The sequence below is a fragment of the Camellia sinensis genome, chromosome 3, assembly GCF_055761805.1.
Source record: "Camellia sinensis isolate YWXY chromosome 3, ASM5576180v1, whole genome shotgun sequence".
Lineage (NCBI taxonomy): Eukaryota > Viridiplantae > Streptophyta > Magnoliopsida > Ericales > Theaceae > Camellia > Camellia sinensis.
Window position 1 is genome coordinate 187,203,866 of NC_138963.1, and position 19,787 is coordinate 187,223,652.

Here is a 19,787-nt window from a genome sequence, read left to right on the forward strand (position 1 = left end):
CATTAATGATATATAGTCATGCAAGTCACAATTTTTTACTTTTATGACTTTTTTTTTTTGCATGTCGTAATAATATCCTAACAACGGCATGTGTATTGCTTGCGTTGTTAATGGTAATAATGAGGATATTTTTACAACTTGCAATGTTAGCTGTAAATAATTGAACTTTCTATGACATATATATGACATGCTGTTAATATATCAAATATACACAACACATGTATGTCAGCCGTTTAACATATTTCACTTTACACGATATACAATTTCTGCCGCGAATGGACCAACGTACACTCTTTAACTCTTTGAACATAGAAAACTGCAGAGGAGAAAAGTTTGACCCCAAGAGAAAAAACAAAAAAAGAAAGATGAAAGAAGAACAAAGAAAAACACAGAGAAGAGAGAGAGAGAGCTCTAAACCAAAGGAGAATAGAGAACGATGAGGGAGAAGATAGCTGGAAGGAGACAAAAGAGACGAACGCACGAGAGACTCGACGAAGAATATCACTTCCACCCTTAAACCAGGTTTGGAGATTAAAACTAGGGTTTTGATTTGGGAATTTCTATTGAAAAATTAAATTTTGATTGAGGAACTCAAAAATTAGGGTTCTGTCACCCTTAAACCACGCTTGCAGATTCAAACTAGGGTTTTTGATTTGTGAATTTCTATTGAAAAATTAGGATTTTGATTAAGGAACTCAAAAATTAAGATTTTGTCACTCTTAAATTAGGTTTGAAGATTCAAGGTTGCGTTTTGATTTGGGGATTTCCATTGAAAAATTAGGATTTTGATTGAGGAACACAAAAATTAGGATTCTATTTTAGGTTATGATTTTTTATTTTTTTTTCAAATTTTGTAAATGGGAAAACTAAGGTTTTCTTTTTAATTCTTCTATTTTGTTTGTTTTACAGGTAGAGAAATGCATTTTCTCATTCACTTACTTTTAAATGAGTCTTCATCTCCAAACTAACGCAAAATGGGTCTTCTTCTCTATTTTTCGATCATTTTCTGTTCTTCGATTCTTCTTTTTGGGTTTAAAATTTGAAATTTTTATGCGAGCATTCTCGCAGTTTGACCTTAAAACCCTAAATCAAGTGCGATTTATATACTTGAAATTTGATAATTCTGCTACAAGTAAAAATCCCAATAATAAAAATCAATTCATGATTTTCATAACAGTTCTCCAAAGAGTGTGGGTAAAGGAGAACTGGAAAACAGAAAAAGAAAATAGGTTCTAGAAATTGGAAAGCAAAACAAACAGTATGGGTAAAGGAGTTTCAATTTTGTGTATTACAAATTTTATTGAATGTTAGTGCTCCTGGAAATTAAAACAGTTATGAAAATCCAAGTTGGCTTTATATATTAGTGCTCCTGGAAAGTTTTTTGTAACTTTTGTTTGGGTCTTTAGTCACTTTATTAAAATTAAATTATTAAATAAGTTCAATAATATAAATATTGACATGTAGTTTTAAATGTTAACTTTAGAGTATTTTAGAATGAAATTTTATTTTCACCACTCACTTTCTTAATGTCTACTTATTAAGTATACGGTTGTTTCTTATTGATTCTACGAAATTGTTGTTACAATTCTCTGATATGTTTCATTCTCTTGTTGTGTGCATTCAAGGAGTTAAAACAGTTAGATATTTTAGTTTGTGAGAAATTGATTTTAGGTTTTTATACTTATAATTGGTCTGTTATAATTTGCAGAATCTATAATAATTTATATTTCAATTTTAAAACAGTGTCTAATTACAATTTGGTTGAATGTAAATGTCTAGCATTGGTCTATACTGTTTGGGTGCTTAACTGACACTTATTGAAACACTTGTTACTTGTATTACATATGTTTTGTAAGTTAACATGATGATTGAAAAGAACATAAGATAACATGGGTGTTATTGCCCTTCATTCTATATTTTGTTATCGTGGTGCGTTCTGTCTTTCATATAATCAAATAAATGCTGTGACTTTTTTATTCATATACTGATGCTTATATCGACTACAAAATTATTATCCAATTTATTGCTATTATTCTAAATTCTTAATTTTTTGTCCATGTATATATTCTCCTATTGTTTATTGTCATTCTTATGATAATATGTACACTAAATATTATGTTCATTATTTTGTATCATTTATTTCACTTCTAAGCATTGCTGGACTACTTGCACAAATGAAACAAAATTAAGGTAATAAGAGTTGTTATTCTCTCTTTTATGTTAACTTAAAGTACTCTATGGAATTACCAATATGTGGTTCATTTGCACATAAGTTTGTATTTGACAAACCTGGCTTTAAAGGGGGCTCTTTTTGGTCATTCATATTTGGCATTTAAGGATGTTCTAAATAGTTCATGAGTGGTGATGACACATACATATATAATAATTAATAGTACATGTGAAGTGTAGCTCGGCTTTTTCGTGCCCCCTTTCGGAAGACAAAGAAGCCCTACAGTATCAGACTCCCGCGGTTCTGAATTTGATTCCACAAGTGTAATGTAAAATAGATAAACACCAAAGAGGCCCAATCCGGCAAATCTTTTGGAAAATCGATTTTGAATCAAATTGTCAAAAATAGACTGCTTTGCCAGATACAGAATCGCCACCTAAATATTTTTTTTGAGAGGAAATTTAGGAAACCTAGGTCTCGTGCCAAAGGCCACATGTCCGTCATCACCAAGATTGTCTCGGCTCGGGAACTTAGGTACGAGAGGGGAAGGTCATGAATTAAGCATCCCTACTCGCCCAATCAAAGATCGGCCTCTACTAATCATGATATGAATCTTATATACATTATATGCTCTTGTTCAGGTTTATTAGGCTAGCATTACTATGTGATATGCACACACACAAGTATAGACTAACTTGCAAGAATTAGAACACTTTGATTCATGTTTGTTTGTAAAATTGTTTTGAATATGTACCACTTGAAAAAGTGATCGCATATGAACATTTACTCAAATTATTCTAATTTAAGCAATTAGCCTTCATCCACAGGCATTCAAGCAGTTTTATCACTTAAGAAATTAGCCTCATGGCAAGCATGCTAGACATGGAAACAATCACACATATGCGATATGCTAAAGCGAGTAAAGGCTCACCTAGTACTCCAAGCCAAAAGATAAAAGAGTTAGAAAAATGCATGATCCCTAACTATGCAATATGACCAATGCAACACATGCGATATGTAATTAATAGGCTCGGCTACTAATATGGCATATGAATCAATTAAATAGCATGTGGTCTAAGCAAGTATTCAAAGAAGTATTTAAACTAACAATGGAAGTTAGAATGATAAACCGAGACTAGGTGCATGCAATACAAGTGGATGCAAACATGAAGTATGCTAAATAAAACATGATGCTTTAATCTAACCATCGTAAGCTAGTAAATAAAAGGGAGAAAGACGTGGGGTTGGAAGACATACACATTATTACATTGCGCTCTCATGAAGGAGAGTTCGAATGAACTAACTAGCTAACTAATTAAAGCTAAGCTAAGCTAATTATTACAAAACGAAATAAATAAATAGCTAAACTACTTAACTAATTATTACAAACTGAACTATCGAATTAATTAATCAACTAGCCATCACTAGTGGCCATCACGTCATTTCATGACTCTGAGCTTTGTCAAAAAGGGGCAACTGTAGACACCCTATTTTTGACTGCCCTGAAGACTTGGGCGCCACTGATTGATCACTTGATGATGAGAGTCATGTTGTGCAAATGTTCAATTTCTTTAGTAAGAAGAGCTTCTAAATCCCAACCTTACACCCCATTTTGGACCAAACTGTTTTTGACCAAAACTATTTTAGACCTTAAAGCCCTATCTTTCAAAATATTTTTGAAAATGTTTCTACGATATTTCGAGACTCGCATTTCGTTAAATGTTGCACTTTTCGGTAAACCGAGCAAGGACAAAGTGGAAATAAATGGAAGAGATGTGAACTCTTTGAAAAGTCTTTAAAACATCTTATTTAGAGGTTTGGAGTTGGAGAAAATAGGAGGGGAGAGAAGAAAACTAGTTGGAGAAATTGTTGAGCATGAAACCGTTAAGAGATAACTGAGCAGCCTTCACTAAATTAAGCCTATCTCTTTATATACTTAGAATTTAGTTGTGAGGCCACTACCATTGGAAATTGAACTTCCAGGGCTTCAATTTAGACTTAAGAATTGCCTAAAGTTAGGCTATTTATTCAATTTAGACTTAAGAATCGCCTAAAGTTAGACTATTTTATTAATTAATTTGTTAATTCGGTTTGTAATAATTAGTTAAGTAGTTTAGCTATTTATTCATTTTGTTTTGTAATAATTAGCTTAGCTTAGCTTAGCTTGGCTTTAATTAGTTAGCTAATTAGTTCATTTGAACTCTCATTTGTGAGAGCGCAATGTAATAATGTGTATTTCTTTCAATCCCACGTCTTTCTCCTTTTTATTTACTAGCTTACGATGGTTAGATTAAAGCATCATGTTTTATTTAGCATACTTCATGTTTGCATTCACTTGTATTGCATGCACTGAAGTTCGGTTCATCATTCTAACTTGCATTGTTAGTTTAAATACTTCTTTGAATACGTGCTTAGACCGCATGCTATTTAATTGATTCATATGTCATATTAGTAGCTGAGCCTATTAATTGCATATCGCATGTGTTACATTAGTCATATTGGATAGTTAGGGATCATACATTTTTCTAACTCTTTAATCTTTTGGCTTGGAGTATTAGGAGAGCCTTTACTCGCTTTAGCATGTCGCATGTGTGTGATTGTTGCCATGTCTAGCATGTTTGTCACGAGGCTAATTGCTTAAGTGATAAAACTGCTTGAATGCCTGTGGATGAAGGCTAATTGCTTGAATTGGAATAATTTGAGTAAATGTTCATATGCGATCACTTTTTTAAGTGGTACATATTCGAAACAATTTTACAAACAAACATGAATCGAAGTGTTCCAATTCTTACAAGTTAGTCTATACTTGTGTGTGTGCGCATCACATAGTAATGCTAGCCTAATAAACTGGAACAAGAGCATATAATGTATATAAGATTCATATCATGATTAGTAGAGGTTGATTTTTGATCGGGCGAGTGGAGGTGCTCAATTCATGACCTTCCACTCTCGTACTTAAGTTCCCGAGCCGACACAATCTTGGTGATGACGGACACATGGCCTTTGGCACGAGTCATAGGTTTCCTAAATTTTTCCTAAAAAAAAAATATTTAGGTGGCGACTTTGTATCTGGCAAAGTAGTCCATTTTTGGCAATTTGATTCAAAATCGATTTTCCAAAAGATTTGTCAGATTGGGACTCTTTGGTGTTTATCTATTTCATATTGCACTTGCGGAATCAGATTCAAAATCGTGGGAGTCCGATACTGTAGGGCTTCTTCATCTTTCGAAAGGGGGCACGAAAAAGCCGAGCTACAGTTTCTGGTGACTCTGCTGGAGACTTTAGAGAACTTGACTTGAAATTCATGATGTGAAATTTTATCTACACTTATATGTTTCTTTGCATTGCATTTGCATTGGTGCGTTTATGTCACTATGTTTGCCATCTGCTATTCCTAAACGGTTTATCGAAGGCTTGCCTAAAAGCTTGCCAAAAGGCTGACTGGTCATGGGCTCTGCCATGATGGGAACATAACCTTTAGATCTGGACTACCGTTGTACCACTTGATCCTCCTTTCACTTCTCAGTGTTAGGTGTGAGAGGTATATTAGGTAGTTTTGCTGAGGTACCCCATTTTGACTATTTGGCCTAACTGCATATAGTAAAGCCATAGAGATTGTTCCAAACTAGGACATGATGCTTACCAGAATGCAAGATTGCGTGAAAACTACTTTGTTTGAATAGTGAACCCTAATTTCTGGCGAAACTAGGACAGGGTAACCTTATGCCCTCATAAGGGTGTTTTGGCTCTCACTTAACTGGTATGTGCTTTACAGTGAAATTGTACAGGAATGTGCATATCAGTTGCAAGTTGGTATCTAATTTGGGGAAGAATTCAGTATAGAGAGTATAGTCATTCAGCTGTGATCATATATGTTCTAGTGATATTGGGCTAAGATGCTGTCTGTTTTCTCTTTTCTAAGGTAGTCTTGGAACCATAGCTTCAGAAGGCTCTGATATCCCCCTGGTATTCTGGACTCGTGTTAATAGACTTTGTCAGGTCGGAGATGTAGTTCAAGGGTAACCAGTGTTTCCTTTGCCAATGACAAGGCAAAGAAGGGCTAGATAGGGCTCACCGATTCCAATGTTCCGGCATTTACCAACTAGATCACCTCTGTTCAGCGCGCGACCATCTATCCCTATCATGGCTTGGCCTCTGACAAATCTAGAGGATTTACTGATCCGTCTTCAGCAATCAATAGGTTCACTGCAGCAAGATATGGCTAGGCAAGCTGAGATATTACAGAAAATGATATTTAACTTTAAGGACCTCCATGAAATTGGGGTTCAAATCAAGGATGCCATCAAATAAGGGCTCATTGTGGAAGATAACGAACATGTGAGGAAGAATATTGTTCGTAGTTCCAATGTTACCATCAGTGGTAGTACAGTTATGAAATGCTTAGAAGTAAACATTGTCACCACTCCCATCGATAACCAAAAACCCACAACTTCAACTCGGCCCTGAGCCCGAAATTTCCATCCTCTTTACATAAGTCTCTCTCAAGCTTTGAAAATACTGCTAGAAAAAGGGTACCTAGAGCTCCTAGAACCCCGACCCCTCTCAAATCCCTTCCACCAGGATATGACCCCTCTAAATACTGTGTCTATCATCAGCAGCACGGTCATGATACCAACTATTGCATCCGCCTCCATCACAGGTGCAGGATCTTATTGACGAAGAGATCATAGCTCCACCAAAAGGACCTCAGGCCACCACTAACCCATCACCTCCACACCTCAACCTAATCCATACACTGCCTTCCACCTACAACCCCAGCATATACATCACCCCGGCCTATTTACCCAAGCCTAAGGTGTTCATTCCAGAAAGCACAGACTTGTGTATGATAGATGCACTTGAACCCCAATCATCTCAAACCCATGAACCCACTACTTCTGAGCTAATGAGCATGATTGAAGATCTTCAGAGAACTGTGGCAGATTTAGCCTTTGGGATTTTGGCTTCATCATTGATCACATCAAATGCCAGAAATTTCACGCCAAAAGGCTCCTCAATCTTGGGGCGAGCTGTAATTGAAAAGGGCCAACCTAAAGCTATCTCAGGTCTGGGTAATGACATGTCGACAACAAATGGGCTCTGCTCTGATATAGCAACGCAATCCCTTGGCAAAGTGGAGGCAAGGGTCAAGAACAAGGTCGGGGCAAGTATTGATCCTTATGAACAGCTTCAGTGGGCTATTAAGGGGTTTAAAGGTAAAGGGCTGAACAAACAGCAAGTGCTTGTAGTTGTTGCAAAAACTGTAAGGGGCAAGCCAGGGAAAGGGATATCGTACCAAAAACACCCATTTCAACTCAACTAATTAATTAACTAGCTACAACTAATTAATTACAACAAATATCTAAGCTAAGTATTTAAACTTAAACATGCTCGGTACGCGAGGAATGCTTATGCACGTGTTCGGTTTCCACAAGAAAAGGCCACTGTTTTGCTTCTAGAAAGCCTCTGTTGCACAGTAGAACACTTACACTTTTGTCCACATTCAGAATGGCTCTTCTCTGCCCCAAAAACACACTACTGGATTTTGCATTGGTGGCCGGCCGGCCACTGCTGCACAGTTCATCTTGGTGTAATAGAGAACAAACAGAGCATGCACATGGTATTCTCAAGGGTTTGTTTGCACGATTCACCCCTCCTTATCATGAACAGTTCAAAGGAGAGACAAAACTTGGTCCACAAACCATCAACTCAAGAAATTTCATTGCATGATGGCTCATGAACCAAAGTCTGCAATTTCAATAAATGTAATAAAATAAGACTCTAACCTTCTCCCTTTCATGAATTGAGCAAGGGAAGTGGTGACCTTGGAAACTTGAACCATATCATCACTAATGAGTATGAAATGCCTCAAGCTTTCATGTGTTCAATTAACGTCCGATTGAACACAAAACCAATTATTAGCTTACACCATTTTATCCTCAATTTTATTACTTCATTTTAGATTACCATCCATTCTTTAATAAATTGAGTCCAAAGGGTGAATTTAAGTCCTCTAATGGAAAGGGGGCTTAAACTAAGAATTGTTTTAGGCATAAAAGAGACATTATACCATTGTAATGAACCCTCAAAAGGATTAAACCATTAAGCATGACATTTCAATCTCATGCTTAAACAAACAAGGGATTTTGTAGACACCTCATTTTTTACCGTCCTTAAGACTTAGACGTCATCGTTTGTGCACTCAATGGTTATGCTTATTTGTGTTTGTTTTGAGCGCACGAAGTCCTCGGCGGAACGCCCTGACTTTGAGCCTTGAAACCTTCTGTTTCGTGCTTTGTTTTTGGACCAAGAGCTTGTTGCCTGCAGTTTGGAAGAGTGGGTGACCTGTCGGCCAGGCCCCTAGGCTATCGGCCAGGGCTACTAGTGGTGGCCGACAGCCTTTGGTCTCGTTCTTGTCGGTTACTAGTGGTGGCCGATAACCTATGGTCTCTTTTTCCAAATATTTGTTGCCAGTTGTGCCAGTTGTTGCTCACTGAGCTGCATCTTCATACACGTGTATGGTGAGATGTTTCCAAGCTCAAGACTTGTTTTTCTATATATAGGGGGTGTCCTCTCCCATTTTTTAGGGTTAGCATTTTTAGAGAAAAAATCTCCCTCTCTCTCTAGAATTCTTTCTCTCTCTCTCTCTCTCTCTCTTGTTATTTTGCACACATTTGCTTACAAGTCCTTAGCTTTTGCACACCAACCCTCAATCAAACACTCTCACTTTTGGGTTGAGATTACTTGGAGCCTCCTTTGAGCTCAAGAAGGTGGTTTAAGCTCAGATTTGTGCCTATTTTGTGTTTTGCTTCAAATGTATAGAACTTACTCTATTTAAGCTTGCTTTGTATACTTGTTTTGCTATTCTCTTGAACTATTTTTGGGCTGGCTTTGACATGTAAAAAGTTTTATTTTGGTGACCTAAAAGTGGTGGTTTGAGCCCTTTTGAGTTAGGGGGTGGTCCACCCTTCTTGCTCCTTGGTTTGTTAAGCTCTTGTGCTACTTTTCATCACTTTCAAACCAATTTTTTTGGGCCTTTTAACCATAGAATTTCAGAGGTTTTTCAGTGGTAAGAACCTTGTTTTGAAGTTCGAAATTGGAGGCGTTAGCCTTCCCTCCTTGTGTCTTGTTTGCATGCCTAGTTAGCTTTGTAAGTTAGCATGTTTTTCTAGTTTAACTTAACTCTAGTCCAACATATTTTTGCTACTGTTTTGACCTATTTTGGCTATGTTTTGGGCTAGTTAATTCATTTGAGGCTTGTTTTGCATAGTTGTAGTGTTATTTCCTTCACTAGCTTGATGTTTTAATGTTTTAATCATCATTGTCTTGAGTAAATAGCATGTTTTAGTGTTGTTTTGCACGTAATTTCAGCACCCAAATCTTTACAACCTCCCTCTTTGCTTCATTCTTTTATTTGCTTTTGAGAGTTGTTTCAAACTTGGGATCTTTTAAGCTTAAGATTTAGGTTATGCTTAATGGTTTAATCCTCTTTGAGGGTTCATTACCAACGACATGATCTCTCTTATGCCTTAAATTACCCATTGGTTAACACTTCTTTCCATTAGAGGACACTCACTTTTGGACTTAATCGATTAAAGAATGAATCGGTAATGTAAAATGAGTAAACAAAATAGACAAGTAAAAGAGACAGGATAAGCATCTTTCGTGTTGCATTGCATGTGTTCGAATCGGACGTTAATTAGAACACAAGGAAAATGGGACATTTCATACTCAAAGTGATGAAATGTGTCACTTTCCTTGATCGTCATCACCCTTGATCATGCATGATAGGGTGGTGGTCTTTTTTAGTTTTGTTTTACACTCATTAAACTTGTACAAAGTTGGTTCTTTGGCCATCATGCATGGAAATTGCTTGATTGGTGGTTTGAGAGCCAAGAGTTTCTCTTCTTTGAGCTTGTTTGATGATAAGGAGGGTAAATAGTATAAACAAACCTGCAAAATTACACTGTTATGCTCTCTGAGTACCAGTGGCCGACCAGCCACCATCAATAGCTGACCGGCCACCTTTGTTGGCCGACCGACCATTAGCAATGGCCGACCGTTCCCCCTGTCGTCCACCAATGAAATTCAACAGATTGTTCCTGAGGCAAAACAGATGTGATCTGGAGAAGAGGAAAGTGTAAGTGCTTCTGTGCAACAGAGGCTTGCAGTAGCGAAACAATGGCCATTCAGGTGGAATATCAAGCATGCATGCATCCCTCACTTTCCCAGGCCATTTAATTGCTTTGCTTAGTTAATTAGTGGTAGCTAATACATGCAAACGTTGTAATTATTTAAGTAGATTAGTTAGTTAATTCGTGTTGTAATTAATTAGCTTAATTGCTTCGTAATTAATTAGTTAAGTATTTAGCTAATTAGATTGATTTGTAATAACTAGTTAACTAGAATAGTTAATTAGTTTCGAGTTTTGTAATAGTTAACTTAATTAGCGTAGCTAATTAGTTAGCTTTTATTCATTCGGACTCTCCTTCGCGAGGGCGTAATGTTGTAATAAGTGTGCGTGCGTGTGTGTATGTCTTCCAACCTTCCATTTTATTTAATCATTTTTTATGGTTAGATTATGGTCATGTTTCAATTAACATATCGCATGCTTGTATCCATTCATTTGTCTTGCATGCACCAAGGCTCGGCGCATCATTCAAACTGCATTGCACTTTCAATACTTCTTTGAATACGTGTTTTATCGCATGTTGTTCAAATCAATCCATATGCCATATTAGTAACCGAGCCTACTAATTGCATTATTGCATGTGTTGCATTAAGCATCTTACATAGTTAGGATCATGCATCTTTCAAATTAGTTTTTGTTTTGGCTTGGAGTACTAGGTGAGTTTTTATGCTTTAGCATACTTGCATAAGTGTGAATGCTGCCATGTTTCGCATGCTTGCCATGAGACTATGTGCTTAAATGCTACTACATGAATGCCTATGGATGATGGCTTATTGTTTGAATTGGAATGATTCAACAAATGTATGTTTTAAGCCCACTTTGTTGTGGCAAATCTTGTTTTAAGCCCTCTATGTTTGGTGGCAAATCCGCATCTTTAAGCCTACTTAAGGGTGGCAAATTCAAATCATTTTCGCAAATAGACATGAGTTGAATTGTTCCAAGTCTTGCAAACTAGTCTATACTTGCTTGTGTGCGTCACATAGTAAAGCTAGTTTACTAACTAGAACAAGAACACATAATGTTTATAAAACATCATATCATGATTAGTAGAGGCCGATCTTTGATCGGGTGAGCGGGGGTGCTCATTTTAGGACCTTCCCCTCTCGTACCTAAGTTCCCGAGCCGATGCAACTTTGGTGATGACGGACACATGGACTTCGGCACGAGTCAAGGTTTCTTAAATTTCTCCAAAAATAAAATATTTAGGTGACGACTCTATATCTAGAAAAGTAGTCTAATTTTGGCATTATTTGATTTAAAATCGATTTTCTAAAAAGGTTTGTTGGATTTAGACTTTCTGGTGTTTATCAGTTTCACATTGTACTTGTGATACTAGATTCAGAACCGCAGGAGTCCGAACTGTGAGACCTCTTTTTTCAAACCCTTTTCGAAAGGTGGGGCGCGATGTAGACACCCCATTTTTGACCGTCCTCAAGACTTGGGCGTCATCGTTTGAACACTCGATGATCATCCATGCTCGTGTTCGTTTTGGGTTCCCGAAGGTCTCAGCTGCGCGCCTTGCCTTAGGATCTCTCAACTTGTCTGTTTTGTGCTTGGTTGTGGACCAAGGACTTGTGGTTTTGCTTCTGAGGGAAGAGGGTGGCTTGTTGGCTATCTCTACAATGCATCGGCCAAGGCATTGTGCCATCGGCCTTGTTTTCTTGCCATCAGTCATAAGTGGTGGCCAATTGGTACTCTTTTTGGTCGATCGGCCATATTTCTTGGCCGAGACCTTTCCATCTGCTCTTGCAGATATTTTTGTGCCAGCTGTGACAGCTGGTGAGCAAGATTCTCATCCTCCATACACGTGTATGGAGGGATTGAATCAAGACTTAAGCTTGCTCAACAAGCTTGAGAATTGATTTTCTATAAGAAGGGAGATCCCTCTCCCTTTCCAGAGGTTCTAAAAAGTTGATATTCAAAACATATATCACTCTCTTTCTATATTTTACCTCTCTCTCTCTCTCCATTTGCTCTTGTTTGTGCTAAAAAAGTGTAAATTCTTCAAACTATTACACACAAACACCTACTAGAACACCATCCTTCTGTTGCTGAGGTACTTAGGAGCTGGTGTTAGAGTTTTTGGTTTGGTTTAAGCTCAGAAAAGCTACTAGAGTTGTGTTCTTGAAGGTGTTCTTCAAGGGTGAGTCAACTAGCCCTTAAACCTTTGTTTTGGCTTAAGCTTTTGGACCTATTTGCATGCTGATTTAAGCTTAACTTTCTACTGTAAAATTTTTTGATTTTTCATGCTTGTAATGTTTGTTTAAGGTCAATTTTGTGTTATGAGTAGTCTACCCCCTCTTAGGCCTTGTTTGGCCTTGTTCTTGTGCCTTCCTTTTAAACTATTGGGACCACCTTGTTTTGGCCTTCTCACCACTGAAACTCAGAGGATTTTCAGTGGTGGAAAGGTGGTTTTGAGGTCCCAAATAGGAGAGGGTCATCCCCTCTCCTTGTGTCTTGTATGCTTACTTTGAATGCCTTATAATTGATCATGTTTTGGTTCCATTTCAGCATGTATTAGACCTTATTTTGCTATGTTATACCTTTGTCTAAGCTTGGTTTGATAGCCTCTTGCATGCACCATGCACTTGTAGTGCAATCCTCTCTATTGCCTTAACATGCATCTTGTGTTTAGACCACCATTCTTGCATGTTTTGGCTCAACTCAAAGAAGCTTTTGGCCTTGTTTTACCATGCTTAAGCTCTGATTTGTATTGTCTTGATCATGCATGCCATGCTTTATATAGCCATAGTGCATTCAACCTTGTTAGCTTTGAGTTTCCAAGCCACTAGCATGCATTGCTTGGGCAACTTTCATGATTTGGCATCATTTTTTATGTAATTTTAGAGCATATTTCATGATCATACACTTGTGCTTGTCACTCTTTTAATGCCTAGGAGGTTTAGCTCTTTATGCCTCAAGAATGGATCATTATGTATGCCTCCATGCTTAGGCCTTTGGGCTATCAAATCAGTGGGTTTTTGGGCTTATTTTGACATGCCATAACTCTGATTTTTATCGGTTAAGCCATGTCATGCTTGGTCTTGATAGGTGTAGTGTAATACCCCTTATTGGCCTTACATGCATCATGCCTTATGTCTTTCATGTGGGCTTGTTTTAGCTTTGGTCCATGCATGTTTTAGACTCATTTTTGCATGATCTAGGACTATTTTGGTTGTCCTTGGCACTTTGGGGTTTGATTCATGTGGCCTTAGTACAAACTCCTTGGCTAGCCTAAAGCTTTGAACCTCCTAGCATGCTATGCTTGTATTATGTGCATGATTTGGCATCATTCCTCACATGATTTCAGAGCTTATTTCATTGCCATACTCTCATACTTGTCACTTCTTCATCATGATTGAGGATTGTGCATTGTTGCCTAGCTTATGGACTAATATGTGTGCATACATGTTTTGCCTTTTGGTGCCTTAGTCTTGGTGTTATTGGCCACTGATTTGGGCATGATTGAGGTCTGTCCATTTTAGTTTAAGTCCAATTTGCATATTGTTAAAATGTTGTTACATTGCATCATGCTTGCATGTTTGGGTTGCATTGTGTTTTGCATGCTTTTGCTTGCATTGTTGATACATGCTTGGTGCATTGCATGTTGTTGACTGCTTGTTGCATTGCATGATTTTGCATGCTTACTGCATTGCATTGTGTGTGCATGCCTTGCCTCTTGATCAAACATGATAGAGGTTATGGTCCTTTATGTGTTTTTGTGCATTTCATTCACATTGAATTGTGCGACTCGGCCTCTTTGGCCATCATGCATCGAAATGCGTGATTGATGGCTCGAGAGTCGAGCACTACATTCCTTTGAGCTTCAAACATGATAAGGAGTGTAGTTACACAACATTTTCTTGCAAATACATTGCCATGCCTCTGTTTGTGCTCTGCAGCAGCAAAAAGAGCAGTTTGCGGGAAGAGATGGCCGATCGGCTATCTGGTGTGCCGATCGGCTATAAATGTTTGGCCGATAGCTTCAAAACTGGTCGATGACCCTCATCTCTTGGCCGATGCCCTTACCTCTTGGCCGATAACCTCTCAGAATGTCCATGAGGTGGATCAGAAGTGTTCTAGAGATTTGTACAATTCTCAGAGGTGCAGAAGTGTGCAAACAGAGGCAACATGAGACATGGCAACGGATTTCCGAGCGAAGTCGATCGAGCATGCATATGCCCCTCTTCTCGAGGCCGTTTTAACCGCTTTGTATAGTTAGTTAATTTGTAATTAATTAGTTAATGTGTTAGCTAATTTAATTCATCATTGTAAATTCTTAATTAGCTTAGCTTAGCTAATATTCAATTTGATTATGTAATAATTAGTCTAATTAGATTATTAGATTAGTTAGAATAGCTTAGCGTAGCTAGCTTGTATTATTCATTCGGACCCTCCGCCGAGAGGGCCAACTGTTGTAATAAGCGTGCATATGTGTGATGCATGTCTTCCAACCCCCATTTCTTTCTCCCTTTTACTTATCTGCTTACGATGGTTAGTTCTAGGTCATGTTGTGATTAGCATCCTTATGCTTGCATATGTGCATTCATTCATCTGTCTTGCATGCACCGGGCTCGGCGCATTATACAAATTGCATTGTATTTCAATACATTTACTTGAATACGTGCTCAACGGCATGTTATCAAGTTGCATTTCATATGTCATCTTAGAATAGCCGAGCCTATTTTAGTTGCATTTTTACGTGTGTTGCATTAGGTATCTAAACATAGCTAGGATCATGCATTGATTACTAACTAGTTGTTGTTTTGGCTCGGAGTACACTGTAAGTGTTTATGCTTTAGCCTCTTGCATGAGTGTGAGTGTTGCCTTGACAACATGCTTGCCATGAGGCTATTTGCTTAAATGATATAACTGCCTGAATGCCTGTGGGTGAAGGTTGGATTGCTTGAATTGGAACAATTCATTGAAATGTAAGTTTTAAGCCCACTTTGTGAAGTGGCAAAATCATGTTTTCTAAGCCCACTTGAGGGTGGCAAATCCACGACTTAGCCTACTTGCGAGTAGCACCTTTAAATCATTTTCAAACAAACAAACATGAGATGTTTTGCTCCAACTTAGGCAATCTAGTCTATAGTTGTATGCTGTGTGCCTCACATAGTAAGATTAGCTAATAAACCGGAATAAGAACACATGTGTTTTCAAAAGCAAAATATCATGCTTAGTAAAGGCCGATCTTTTTGATCGGGCGAGCGGGGGTGCTCATTGTATGACCTCCCCCTCTCGTACCCAAGTTCTCGAGCCGAGGCAACTTTGGTGATGACGGACACATAACCTTCGGCACGAGTCAGGGTTTCCTAAATTCCCCAAAACAAAAACATTTAGGTGGCTACTCTATATCTGGCAAAGCAGTCCATGTTTGGCACTTCTTTATAAAAATCAGTTTTCCAAAACGATTTGCCGAATTTGGACTCTTTGGTGATTTTTCAATCTTGCATTGCACTTTGCAAGATTAGATTCAGAACCGTGACATGAGTCTGAACTGTAGTAGCTAAGAACAAAACGGATTTCGCACCATTCGCGCACGGAGTCGGGACGTTCGGGCACGTCTACAGTTTCTGGCGACTCTACTGGGAGAAATTGACTCGAACTCATGATATCTTGTTTTGACTACACTTATGTGTCTCTTTGCATTATATTTGCATTGGTGCACCTAGGAGAACGTGTTTGCCGTATGTTATTCCTGAACGGTTTGGCAGAGGCATGCTTTGAGAAGCGTGCCTTAAGGCTGACTGGTTGCGGGCTCTGCCACGACGGGAACACAAACCCCGATTCTTACCGGGGCACCCCTTTTGACTATTCAACCTAGTGCATATCGGAATCCGTAGTGACCATTCCAAGCTAGGATAGGTTGCTTACCCGATTGTAGGTTGTTTGAAAACCGCTGCGTGCGTAGTGAAACCCTAGCTCCTGACAATAGGCCAGGGAAACCCTACCCCTCCATAGGGGTGTTTTGGCTCTTACTTGCTTGATTATGTGCTTTTAGAGTTGGCCTCTACAGGGATGCATGCATCAGTTTGCAAGTCTGGGTATCAGGCCTGCGGGCATCAGTATTTGGGAATTAGTTTTACCTGCGGGTATTAGATTCAGATTTGGGGCAGTGATTTGAGAACAATGATAGTGGTTGAGAATAGTTCTTTCAGCTTGTATTTGCCAACTGTGTGTTGTCTTTATTTAAGTTGTTATGCTATCCCGTTTTCTGTTTATCCTTTCCTTAGTATGCTTTATTTATCTTTTTGCAAGGTAGTTTAGCACCATTGCATCCGACCAGGCAGATATTCCCCAAGCACTCTGGGTTAGAGGTCGAAGACTAAATCGATCCGCGAATCTAATAGACGGACAAGCGGTGTTCCTTTCTTTACCCCCGGTTACCAGATGGAGGTAAAAAAGGCGCAATGTATCGATATAGCAGTTGCCAGATCCGTGGTCCTTATCTACCTTACCAGTGAACAGTCAGGCTGAGGTCTCAGTTTCTACTGCAAGGACAGATATACCGGTTGTTCAGATAGATCAGCACAATATGGCAGGTATAGAGGAGATGATGCGTCAGCTCCAGGAAAGTATGCAAGCCATGCAGCAGGATGCTGCTTGTCAAGCAGAATTTGCAGCACGCCAGGCTGAGCTTATGGCCCAACAAGCAGAGTTGGTTGCTAGACTCCAGTAACAACAACCACCATAGCAAGCCGGAGCATCTGCTTCGCACCCAGCTCCTCCCCCACCAAGAGTTCCAATACTTGGGGAGACAGCACACATCCAGGACAATACAAGATATTGAATTTCATGTCTTGGACTTCCCGCAACCTTTAATTTACTCCTAGGGCGGCCGTGGCTGCACCAGGTAAAGGCGGTCTCTTCCACCCTGCACCAAATGTTGAAATACCCCCACGGGAAAGGGATGGCTATAGTTTTTGGGAATTCGTCAATCCATCCGCCGCCAAAGGTGTCTACATCGATTTTGGAAATCGAGCATGGCACGGAGGATGTGTTCCTGTCAGGATTTACCCAAGCCGAGGCCCAGGTCGTACGGAACATTTTGGCTGTTGATAAGGGGTTATATCTCAACGCACAGTCAGTGTACCTCATGAACAAGCTCTAGCACATCCTTGGGATGGGACTAGGAAAAAGTGGCTGGAAATGCGTCACAGCATCAGCCGAAGTGCCGCATAACCCTCATACCTTTGGTTTAGGTTATCTGCCTACCAAAGAGGACTGGGTGAGGAAAGACAAAGAAATGGCTGGAAGGGCCAAAACCAAACAAACCGGGAAGCATTATGACTTGATGCACCGACCAATCCAAGGGACCCTGAACGGACGCTTCGTCCGGGAGGGGGAAGACTTTCCATTCTACGGCTTCCTAGAGCCATGGCTAAAAGTAGAGAAGAGGCGCCTGCCGGGATTTGAGAGCTTCTTTAACTTACAGTTGTCCGGGAATGATGTTGCTGAAGAGCAGATAGACCCACCAACTGTGGCTGAGCAGTGTAAGGAAGAGGTCTCTAAGAGCACAGAGATTGAAATGGGGGCAGCGCGGGCTTGTCTACTCTTAGATCCTCCGATCATACAAGAGTGCTTGGGGAATAACTCAGTTTCCATGATTGGAAATGAAGTGGCTGCGAGCCCATCTTCGAACATTCTAGATGCGTCCTTCGCACCCTCCCTAGTCTGGCAATACGAGGAGGGATTCTTATCGAGCAGCACCAAGTCAGGTAGTGAGCCAGAATCGGATTCCACCGAGTCTGTGGAGTCAGAATCAGGTTCCAGCTCGTCTGAGTCTAAGTCCGGTATTCCTGGGGGTGATAACCCGGATGCCACAGTCCTGTCTAGGTCGTCTTTTTCTTTTTCCTTTGAGTCTGTTGTAACAGAGGAATGAGGCGACTTGGAAGTGATTAATGAGAATGGAATGACTGTGGCCTTCGAGTACTTTTCTGTGCCTTTGATTTATTGTATTAATAAAGGCTTTCAAAATTTTGATGAAAACGACAAGGAAGAAATTCCTCCGATTTTGAAATATTTGCTAGATCAAGAGTAGGAGAGGTTTGTAAAACCGCTGGTTGATGAAATCACGCAAATTAATGTTGGTACTAAGAAGGACCCGCAGCTGGTCCAGATCGGGTCCACGTTGTCTTCGGAGGAGTGCTAGCGCTTAGTCGCTTTATTAAAAGATTTCAAAGATGTTTTCGCAGAGTCCTACGAAGACATGCCTGGAATCGATCCTGAGATTGTACATCACCAGATCCCTCTTGACCCAGAGGCCCGACCTGTTAAACAGAAACTCAGAAGGATCCGCCCAGACTGGGCCCTCAAGATCAAAGAAGAGGTCACCAAGCAAATTGATGCAGGGTTCCTGCTGGTATCTGAATACCCAACTTGGTTGGCCAATATAGTTCCAGTGCCGAAGAAGGACGGCAAAATTCGGGTATGTGTGGATTTCAGGGATTTGAACAAAGCGAGTCCGAAGGACAACTTTCCTCTGTCGCATATCGACGAATTAGTAGACTTCACTGTGGGGCATGCATTACTCTCGTTCATGGATGGTTTTTCAGGCTACAATCAGATTTTGATGGCACTCGAAGACTGGGAGAAGACTGCTTTCATCACCCTGTGGGGGACTTATTGTTATAGGGTTATGCTGTTTGGGCTGAAGAATGCTAGAGCTACATATCAACGGGCTGCGACCACGATATTGCATGATATGATCCATAAAGAGATTGAGGTGTATGAGGACGACATGATTGTCAAGTCCAAGGAAAGAGAGGGCCACTACACCACCTTGTAGAAATTCTTTCAATGGATCAGAGAGTATCGGTTGCGACTGAATCCTCAGAAGTGTACATTTGGTGTTACAGTAGGGAAAATGCTGGGGTTCTTGATCACACCAAGGGGCATCGAAGTCGACCCTTCCAAAATCATGGCCATCTTAGAAATGCCACCACCAAGGACTGAAAAGGAGGTGCGAGGCTTTCTGGGTAAAGTACAATTCATAAGACGGTTTATTGCAAAATTAACCTTGACTTGTGAACCACTCTTTGGTCTCCTGAAGAAAGGAAAGAAGTTCCAATGGGACGGTCGATGCCAAGCTGCTTTCGAACAGATCAAGCAATATTTACAGAACCCACCTGTGTTGTCACTGCCTAAGCCGGGGAAATTGTTGATTCTGTATCTTTCAGTGACTGAAACTAAAATGGGCTGCATGCTTGCACAGGAGTCTGAGGACAAAGTGGAGAGGGCTATCTACTACCTGAGCAAGAAAATGCTGGATTACGAGACCCGCTACACTCCGCTGGAGAAAGCTTGCTTGGACTTGGTATGGGCTACCAGGAAGCTGCGGCACTTCCTGTTAGCTTACTCTGTAATACTGGTTTCGAGATTAGATCCCATCAAATATGTCTTCGAGAAACCAGCACTTACGGG

At 39.7% G+C, this 19,787-nt stretch overlaps 1 long non-coding RNA gene across 1 annotated transcript in view; it reads left to right on the top strand.

Annotated features, from left to right (window-relative positions):
• The first annotated feature begins 245 nt into the window (after nt 1–245).
• Nucleotides 246–19,787, top strand: part of LOC145821220 (uncharacterized) — an 88,201-nt gene continuing 68,659 nt past the window's right edge. The window contains exon 1 of the long non-coding RNA XR_014363253.1: nt 246–522. This is a non-coding gene — a long non-coding RNA (uncharacterized LOC145821220). The remainder of the gene's footprint in view (nt 523–19,787) is intronic.